We start from the raw sequence: 10,688 nt of genomic DNA, 5'->3' as shown, positions 1-10,688 counted from the left end.
TATAATATTTAAGAAAATATATGATTTATTTAAATACAAATTATACAAAATATATTTAATAGAAAAATCACAAAGTAATATATATCAAGAAATACTTTTTACATTCACTGTATCTTTTACAATTCTAACTTCCTCCGATTCGTGTCCCGTAGACTCGTTGCATGTTTAGAATTCAAAATAGCGCTAGTGTGCCATTTTACTTTCTGTGTATATGTGTGTCTATGTAAAGGTGGCCCAGTTCTAAATGTTGTAAGCTATTTGTTTTTTTTTTATATATATATTTTTATAGAAAAAATAATCAAATGTTTTGCGTATTCTTATAAAATTGAAAATAGAAACGTAAAAATTATAAAAAAAAAAAAAATAAAAATAATATAATAATTAATTTAACGATTTCTTTTTTTTTTTTGTTTTTCAGGTGAGTTTAAGCGTACCATCATCTTAACGAACGACCGATCTCAATCACAGCACGTTATTAATACGTCCTTCTGCCTTGTAAGTAACTATTTTTACGATCCGTGTAATTCTGATAGTGTGTTCACACATTGTGTCTATATAGATTATCTTTTAATAAATTATCTTTTTAATACACAAAATTAAAACGAATGTGAAAAAAAAAAATATAGGTAACAAATTGAAATAAAGTTACGTTCGTTGTAACAAGCCAAAATTCGAACGAATTTTGTTTTGTTACTCGAAAAAAAACAACGAAGATAAATTTTATATAACGAAAGATAATGATTTTTTAATAAATGATTTTTTCTATTCGATACTACCAATAATCGGATCTGTTACGGTTTATGATTTTTTTCTTGTGAAAAAGTATGGAATGTGCGTTTACGATACACACACACACACTCGTACGTTGGTACGCATTTATACATGTTTCTAAATAAAATTGTATTTAGGCCGTTGCAATCTGGTTCTTTCAATAAAATATGCGCATACATTAAGGATGTCCATAGATCTCGTTTCATATCATAGCGTTTGAATCTTGATTAACCATACTCGTATCACAGGTCGAACTTAGAAATTTTAATTGGAATCTAAATCTCTTCGTTTTCGATCGAATTTATGAATCTCGATTTAATTGTCCTGTTTTATATTACCTCTCCCTTTTACGGATTTCAAGGGCTCGTTCCGTTTACAATCGTTTAACAACGATCCTTACAATCTATTTGCTTAACACTATTCAGAATTTCGATTGAATTAAAATTGTCGACGATACGAATAAAATCAAAATGATTATCGTAAAAATTCATATTTTATTTATCGAATTAAAAAATTCCGATCGTACACACGGAAAAAATGACATAGTAAAATTGAAATATTATATTAACGAGATATGAGAAAATGACTGTATACAAATTTTGTTCCTATTATCAATACTCGAATTTTTGAAAAGGGTCTTTCAAGAAAAAAATAAAAACATTATATGAGATGCAATTAGAAAAAAAAAGAAAAAAATAATAAAAATAAAATTAAATTGATACCTCTTCAATAACGAATAACAATGTTTTTTTTTTCTTCTTACATTCGAGTTTGGAAAAGTTTAAAACAAAATTTGAAGAAAAAAAAAGAATAGAAAAAAAAAAAATAAAAATGTTTAAAAAAGTGTCTTACATACGTATTCGTTTGGTTGAGACAAAATACAAAAAAAATGTGAGAAAATAAGTAAAAGAAATAGAAGAAAAAGAAGAAGAAGAAAAAGAAGAGGAAGAGGAGTGTACGTCGGGCTACGTCGCAATGCGACGAAATTATGCGTCGACCTTGACTGTTTTACTCGCCTTTTCTCGTCGTCCCCACTCGGGAAACCAACCGATTGATTATCCTTCTCTCGTCTCTACTCGTTCCTTATAAACGAGCATTATTTATAACACGATGCGTGCATGCGCTTGCTAGCTAGCTAGCTAGCTTAGCGTTAACGTGCTTGATCATGCATACGACCGATCAACCGATCAACCAACCGCCATCTCGATATCTTTCTAGCCTTTCTGATGCTTCCATAACTCATGTGGTTTGCATTTTATTTAATGACACATCGCATAAACGTGCGACTGACTTCCAGAGTCAGTGAGAGAGAGAGAGAGAGAGAGAGAGAGAGAGAGGGGTGGGGGAAAGAGAAAATACGATATAATATATCTCTACCCCATCCGTTTCTTTTTATTATGATAATTGTTATTACGTGTTGACAACAAAATCTGATTGCAATGTTCTCTCATTCTTTCGTGGATTTTTTTAGATTTTGTTTTTTCTCTACGAATGACTGAAAGAATTATTATTATTATTATTATTATGCGATTGATTATAATTTTGAACAATTATTTAAAAATTGTTTTCATTATAATATATATATATATATATTTATCGTCCATATATTAATACAAATCAAATTTTATTCGCGATTAATAATATGCGAGAAGATTATTATATTATTACGTTATAAAATTAATTGTGATATTTTGTAATAATAATTTTGTTATTATATTATGAAATTTATATATTACGAAACAACGTTTTTGACAGTAGATTTTTTTACGTTCTAATAATCGGCTTTAGAAAAATACAAATAATAATCCAACGGTTTGTACCTTTTCAATTAACTAACTATAACTCGTGTATGTATTTTACTAGTACGTATACGTCGAACAATCGGTACGTAGTTTCCTCGCTTATTAGAATTCAAACGAGCGATTAAGAACTAGAAGAAAGAGAAAGATTTTTCGAGTGTTCACGCGTGAACAATAGACCGTCTGATTGGTGCTCTCTTTAGAATTAGAAACCCGAATTTTGCATTGTTCAAACTACGACCAGACGAAACAGCTGCAGCCAAAATCTTTTTTTTCCTTTTTCTCTTTTTCTTCTTTTTTGCCTTCTATTTCTCCCCTCGTTTCCTTCTTTTAAACCTCCTCTTCTTCTTCTTCTTCTTCCTTCGTTTTTGTTCGATTTCGAAAGACCACAATAAAAAATAATAAATTTCGACTTCCTTTGACTTTTAATTTTCTTTTTCATTTATATTTTAACCAAAATACGCTTAATTATATCAACGAAAAAAATTAAGAAATTAGAATTTAAACGAAATACACTTTGTAGTAAGTAGTAAAGTAATTATATGGACAGACGCACGCACCACTGTTCATTACGAATATACAAGTGTCTGATCTTGACCACTAACTACTTATGACTTTTCTTTTCATTTAATTTGACTTTTTTGTTTTTGTTTTCATTTAATTTTACTCATAAAATATGTGTATATATATATTTAATTATTTACGAGAAACGTCACAAAAAATATAATTGAGATGAAAAACATAACGTGGTAAGTAGAAATGGAAAATCACATGGGACAGGCGAATATGTAGGTGTCTGACCTTGAGGATTAACTACTTATGACCGATCCACGCGCAGACGCGGAAAGAAAGACTCGCGGCATTTTACTGTGTTTCTAAATTTATACACGCATATGTACATATGCAGTGGAACGAAGAATCTCGTGATTCTAAAATTGACAAAAGAAAAAAAAGAAAAAAAAAAAAGAAATATATATTTTTAACAGTCCTGTGTGTGCAACGCGTTATATATATATATATATATTTTCTTTTTCTTTTTATCTATGAACGAGATCGTGATATTATTAATATTTCATAGAGTATGTTTAACACACGTTTTTTTAAATAAAATGATATGCGAATTGATTTATACCAAGAGAGAATAATTAAAATGACCGAGATATATATTATATATTTCTTATTAAATGAAATAATATGCGTTCTTTTATCTTCGTATCGATAAATATTGTTGTTGTGTCTGGCTCGTTGTCTTCTACAATTTTTGATCGTAGCAAACACGTTCAGATAAAAATGTTATTATGTAAAGTTTGATTACGTTACATCTCAAAATAAAGAATTAATTAATATAGATTATATATATATATATATACTTCACATAAAAATTCGATAATACAAAAAAAGGGAATATAAAAAAAAGATTATAAAAGAGGCAGCCAATTATCTCGATAGTACTTGAATTCCTTAGAATATTAATCTTACATCGCGAGTATTATCGATTTTCGAATCTCGCTACGTTGGAGGTTGCAGCAATATAAGAAGACCATATTAAACAAATATTTTGTAATATTTATACATCGTCTAACAAAAATTTGTCTAATGAATTTTATTACAACGTTTTGATGAGAGATTCTCTATATATAATAATTTCTTTTTTTTAATATATCTCTGGAGTTTAAAGTTCAAGTATATATATACATACTGTAAGTCAAATACTTTAGATTAAATCGGTTTAAGTATATAAGTGCTAAACAAAATTATATTAGCATTTATGCAATTTTTCTTTTAACATACTTTGTAAATCTTTTTTTAACATTTAAAGTATATAGGATGTGATAAGATAAAAGGGCCCGATATTTGAAGGGTTTTGTAAGAGTACTCACCAAGATAAATCCAAAATGTTTTAACATATGTCCTAAAATCAACCTAAACCTAAAATTAGAACATTTTTCTTACAACATTTGTAAATCAAAAAAAAAATTACATTAATATCTATAAAAGTATACTTTATATTCAATTTTGACAGAATATATCTTATTTTTAAAAATTATTGTAAAAACAATGTACAATAAACGATATAATATAATTATCTATATATAATCTCTCTCTCTCTCCATATGGTTTATAATAAATATTTAAATTTAATATTTTTTTTTTTAATGGGGCGAAGATTTGATCAAAAGAAGAAAACAATTTGCAAAATTTATTGTGTGGAAATAAATTTTGTTCAAATCAATTTATTTTTCTCATCTCGTCACACTGTTTGTATGCACATGCATTAGAAAATTGAATGAAACAATTAATTAATCCCTCTGACGAGCAAGATATTACAAAAAGAAAACAAGATAGAAAAAGGGATCTACGAGATGATGTTGACACGATCAAAGATAGAGGAATACTGAAGGGGATTGTGCAAACGACGATGAGAACTCGGGGTCGAAAGCACGAGGAGTTTCTGTTTTGTTTACGTCTAACGTAAACTCTAAGGTCGTTACACCGGACATGCATACACGCTTTCGATTTTACTTTGAAATGCCGACTTTTAAAGCGTTCTTGTTAAAAAATATAAAACAAAATATAAAAATCCATCCAGATCGTATTATACGAACGCGTAAACATTTTCACATATATTTTTCATATCGGACACATTTTTTCGATTCAAAATATTATTTTCTTCCCCCTTCCTTAAACGTACATTCTTGTTCTATAAATTTATATTACAAATTACTCATTAAACGTATATACAAGAAATTAATATTTTTGTTTTTTTTTTTTTAATAATAATAATTATTATTTTTATTACGAAATATTTTTGTATTGTATGCGAGTGTACTCAAAAACAATGTTTATTAATACACGAACTGATTCAGATTTGAAATACGATCGAGCTTCTTTCCTTTCCCTTCTCTTCCTTTCTTTCTCTTCCTGTTATTTCTCTTTCTATCCCACCACACAACTTCAATGTGCTCACACGGTAGAGTTAAAAGAGATAGAGAGAGAGATGGAGAGAGAGAGAGAGGGGGATAGAAAGAAAGAGTGAGAAATGGAGGGAGAAGACGACTCACCCGTTTCGGCCATGCACTAGAACTTGACTCCTAAGCTCCTCGTCGACTGCAATGTAATGCAAGCTCTCCCTCTCCCTCTCTCTCTCTCTCTCTCTCTTTCTCTTTCTTTCCCTCACACATTTGCATCTTCTCTCTTTCTTTATAAATGCATGAACCGTACGCTTGTAACACGAAGAGGAGTTGCTCGCTACTGAAAACAAATAAGAAAATGCGATGCATACGCAAACTCAATATGATGATCTTCGAATAAAATGCATTTTCGTTGCAACGAAAGAGAACAATAATTACTTTAATTTCAATAAAAAACGAACGAAACTTACAATATAGTCGTTAGCTAAGGGGGAATGTGTTAGAAACGGGCAAACGATGTTATAAGAGTAAACAAAAAAAATAATGCTAAAGGTAAAGATAAAAAAAGAAAGAAAGAAAGAAAAAATAGACAATATACCGTAAGAAAAAGTTATTCGAAAAAGTTTAATAAAACGAATATACGAAAGGAAAAAATAATAATGTACGGTCCCTTCTCTCTCTCTCTCTCTCTCTAAAAAAAAAGTCTCGACAAAATAATAATAGTAAGAAAGAGAATGATATAGCCAAAAAAGAAAGGAAGAATGAGTGAGAGAGAGAGAAAGAAAAGCGTGGGTGTGCAAGTAGAGATGGAACGTTACTAGTCGGGCGGGACTGTCCCCCTTCCCACCCCCTCTTATTCGTCCTCGTAATTCCCTCCTCCTCCTCCTCCTCCTCCTCCTCCTCACTTCTTGCTCGACTACCTCCTCCACCACCCCCTCTCTAACATCAATTCCCCTCCCCACATCCAGGCTATGTCCTCCTCCAACTCCTCCACCTTCTCCACCTCCTACCCCTCCCCCACTCCCCCTCCNCCACCCTACCCCACCCCCTACCCCCGTTAGCCTTCATGCTCACGCTCACATGCAACAGCAGAGAGGCAGACCGGCCGGCTGGCACTCGGGTGCCTTTAGCGCCGTGCATCTCCGAGTCAGTCAGTCGGTCGGTCGGTCTCTCGGTCGGTTCATTCGTTGAAGCTCTCCTTGCTTCGTAGAAACAACGAACACGCGAAGTGTTGTTTTCCCCCTTTTTAAACCCCTTTCCCCACGTTAACGCCCCCCCTTTCCCACCTGTCCTCCTACAATCATCACGTTATAACGTTTTATCTTAACGTGTAAACATTATCGTTTGTATTATTTAAATTGCGATTCATAGGTATTACTTCGTAAATATTTTTTAGGGTGAGAGTGGGATGGGAAGGGATGGGATGGGATGGGATGGGAGGTAGGGTGTGGAAAAATATAATAGGTGTATGTATATATATATTATACGAAGTGCATTAATTGTATAGGAAAATATTGACGCGTATTGTTTGATTTTTTTTTGTACTTTTTTGTTAATATCTTTAAATTATTTTAATATTTCGGGAATATAGGATATAGTGTGTTAATATTAATGTTAATTTAGATGAAAGATATTATTTATTCTTGGTGCATTCGTTCGATCTAAAATTGATCTGTGTTAGTTTAATTTATTTGTTTATTTTGTTGGTTTTTCTATTAAAATTCTTGTATAAATCTGTGATCGTTTAAAAAGGTGACAAGTTTGATAAATAAGTAAATTTTAATATTCTAATATATATGATATGTGTATACGTAAAATGCATTTATTTTATTTAACGTATAAAGTGCTAGATTATATATTTTTGTTTAATTTTCTAATAAATATTATTTAATATCTGAAATTATTTAAAAATAGCAAATTTCAGAATTAATGCTCTGTGTCTATGTATAACATTCATACATATACTTTTAATGTACATAATATATATATATATCTAAATATAAAATAACGAAAGGAAAATTGCAATGATATATATGCATTCGTATTTCTATAAATAATTTCAAATTAATATTATTTCTGTTTTTTGTTAAACTTAAAAAAAAAAGAAACATTCTTGATTATCGAATCGAAAACACTATTACGATATTCTCTTAGCTTAATAAAATTGTGTATATAAAGCTACGCGTACGTGTGGGTGTTGGTTTATATGTGTGTATATATATATATATATATTCTCGTTGCACTAGTCACGGTCAGTCAGAAAGGTTTCGTGATTTCAATCGTGAAAGATACGTGTGCATTTATCACGAGTGATATGTTGTTGTTACATTCGAAACGATCGTTTGTTACTCTCGTTTATTCTTTAAGAATATTTAAAAAAAATGTAATGTAAAATAATAGAATAAAATAATAGAATAAAATAATAGAATGATTTTAATTCTTACACGAGATAGAAATAATACGAGATATGTGTGTAGAGAATTCACGACGAGAGTGCATTCTGATTTGGACGTCGCGTTGTTTTTATCTAGAACGAACTTTCGCGTGACAGTGAGAACTGTCTTTCTCTCTCTTTGAGAGAAGATATTTTTTATTTTGATTTTCTTTTGTCAAAATTTATTTTTTTTCTTCATCCTCTTTTTCCTCTATATAAATTTTCTTTCTCTCGCGTGGAACTTTACAAACGTCGCGTGTACGTATGTTAAAAGATAATTTGCAAGATGCTGGGACGATAAGCAATTCCAGATGATTCTCTCTTTGTAAACGTTTTACTGAAACGTTCGCTGCTGCTACTACTACTAATACTAATATACTACTACGACATTTAGTTCTTCTCTTATACTTCGAAATCCTTTTATGTCGTATATTCGATTTACGAAGTAAAGGAAAAAATAAACAAATCACTGAGAAATAATAACGTAAGAAGAGAAAAATAACAAGAGGGGGGAGGGGTGGGAGACAATTTACAGGTTCTTTCCAATCATCTGTTATTACGTGTTACATTTTTTCTTGTCTCCTTTTAAGAATTCATGAAAAAAATGTTCACGCGCGAAAGTGTTAACTTTTTTACAAATCTTAAAATAAATTCGAATGACTTCGTTTATTTTCATTTACTTCATTAATAATAATGAATTAACACGCGTTACGAGAAATTGGATGATCGTTCTCGAAGGATCTAGTTATTAAATTTACTTTGATTCATTTTTCGGGCTGCCAGATGTCCTTGTTTGGGGCTCATAAAACGAACAACAAGAAAAAACATATAAAAAGTATAAAAATGGCCGTAAAAGGGATCAAAACTTGTGCGGTTACTTCCATTCACGGCATTTTGCGACGTGCATCTTGCTACTCCTCGAATGTATGTAGTAACGATGATTATGATGATGATGATGATGATGATGATGACGGTGATGATGGTTATGGTGAAGTAGCAGTAGCAGTAGTAGCAGCAGTAGCAACAGTAGCAGAGTAGCATTAACGTGGCGCACGTGTGTTGCGCATTCTACGATCCGATTGGTTAAAATGCAAGTAACCTTCGCGGATAGTTGAGGCTCGTTGTTTAAAATCAATGCTCTCAGATGACATTCAACGTGAATCTCACGCAATGCCGTACCTTCCAATCGTAGTTTCTATCTCGTTTTAATTATTTCTTCTTATTTTTCGCTGTTCTTATTTTTCTGTTTTGGTTTTTTTAAATTCTTTTTTTCTCCAAGAGAATTGATCAAAAAATAACAAATATTTAATTCAATTGATAGGTGATTTTATGTGTTGTGTGTTGTGTATGTGCGTGCGTGTGTGCGTGTGTGTTTGTCTCGAAGAAATTTGTTTGATTTTATTATTTTCCTACTTTCATTTTATTTTCCCAAAAATATTTCTTAAAAAATTCAACATTTTTTTAAACGTGACTAATAATAAATTAGAGTGAAGAATTTGTTCTAATTGACAAAATGATTGTGCGTATATACGCGTTTGTGTTAATGTTCAAGAATGCAATAAAATAAATTGCACGTTATTATATCTCATTTTTATTTGAATTACTTCTTCTATGAAATAATCTTCGTCGTTTCGATCTATCGTCATCACGAATCATAGTGGATTATTACGATACACGATCGTACTTTCTGAAGTTACACGTTTGATAGTTCCTCGTTGACTGTCGGGAATCTTAACGACACAGTAGTAAAGGTCTCCCGCTTATGACCGTCAGGCATGTTCCTTTATTTTTTCTACCCTCGTATTTGTGATGTTACCCGTTGATAGTTTCTTCGAGATTGTTAACTTAAATTTATGATTCTATTTATTTCTATCATGGATGTAATGTAATTTAATCATTAACGTAATTCGTCAATTCATTCGAAATTTATTACGAAAAAAATAATAAATTCTCCCACCCCCTCCCATAAAATGAAAATCTTTAAAAACTATCTGAAAAATTGTTGGGAAAAAAAAATGAGTCGATTAAAAACGATCGAGTAGAAAAGAGATTTCAGAAATATAAAAAAAAAGTGTTTTAAAATTATGAGAATAAGGGGAGGGGGAGGGCGACAAAAAATGAATCGATTAAAAATAACGATGAAGATTAAAATAACAACTCCGGTGAGATGAAAAATTTTCTGTGAAAAAAAAAAAGAAAAAAATCTCTGCAAAAATTGTTAGTAGTAAGATTTGAAAGAGGATAAATAATAAATAACGTTTTGAAAAGGATGACACAAAAAACTTAGCGAAAAAATAAATCTTTCTTAAACATTGAAAAGAAACGACAAAAATATATGAGAGGGGGGGTGTGAGATTATAGAAAAAGAACTGGCAATCGAGACATTTTTCTCTCGCGTTGTCGTCACAGAGAGAGAGAGAGAGATAGTAAAAGAGTAAAAGAGTAAAAGAGATAAAAAGAATAGATAGCGATGATAGAAGAGAAGAGAAGAGAAGAGAAGAGAGGAGTGAAGTGGAGAGAGAGATGAAAAAGGAGAGAATATCAGGCGTGCAGTCTGGCCAGCTCGTTGCCAAATTCAGTCTAGGTCGTTTCTGCGCAGTTCCCTCGAGGTCAGACAAGAACAGAGAGAAAGAACATTTTACGTTGATATAGACAATACATTTTCCCTCGGTTATAAAACGTACCACCACCTCTTGGTGCGAGAAAATACGTTACGTTTTTATCCTTTCTCTTTCTATATATATATATAGAATTTTTTTTCTATTTTTCTAT

At 31.1% G+C, this 10,688-nt stretch overlaps 1 protein-coding gene across 10 annotated transcripts in view; it reads left to right on the top strand.

The window, feature by feature from the left end:
* Positions 1-10,688, top strand: part of LOC106789558 (retinoic acid receptor RXR) — a 51,246-nt gene that overhangs the window by 9,290 nt on the left and 31,268 nt on the right. For 5 of the 10 annotated variants that reach the window (XM_014753876.1, XM_014753875.1, XM_014753877.1 and 2 more), the window contains exon 1: positions 6,586-6,853. The exons of 1 other annotated variant lie outside the window; for it this stretch is intronic. The gene's annotated coding sequence lies outside the window, so the exon portion shown is untranslated. Of the gene's footprint in view, positions 1-476; positions 496-6,583; positions 6,854-10,688 lie in introns of those variants that run through there. 4 more of the 10 variants (XM_014753882.1, XM_014753878.1, XM_014753879.1 and 1 more) reach the window with 4 other exon arrangements.

This window comes from Polistes canadensis, unplaced genomic scaffold (assembly GCF_001313835.1).
Source record: "Polistes canadensis isolate GaletaPanama2010 unplaced genomic scaffold, ASM131383v1 scaffold_190, whole genome shotgun sequence".
Lineage (NCBI taxonomy): Eukaryota > Metazoa > Arthropoda > Insecta > Hymenoptera > Vespidae > Polistes > Polistes canadensis.
The sequence above is the reverse complement of the archived record's forward strand: the minus strand, read 5'-3'. Positions and strand labels throughout refer to the sequence as shown.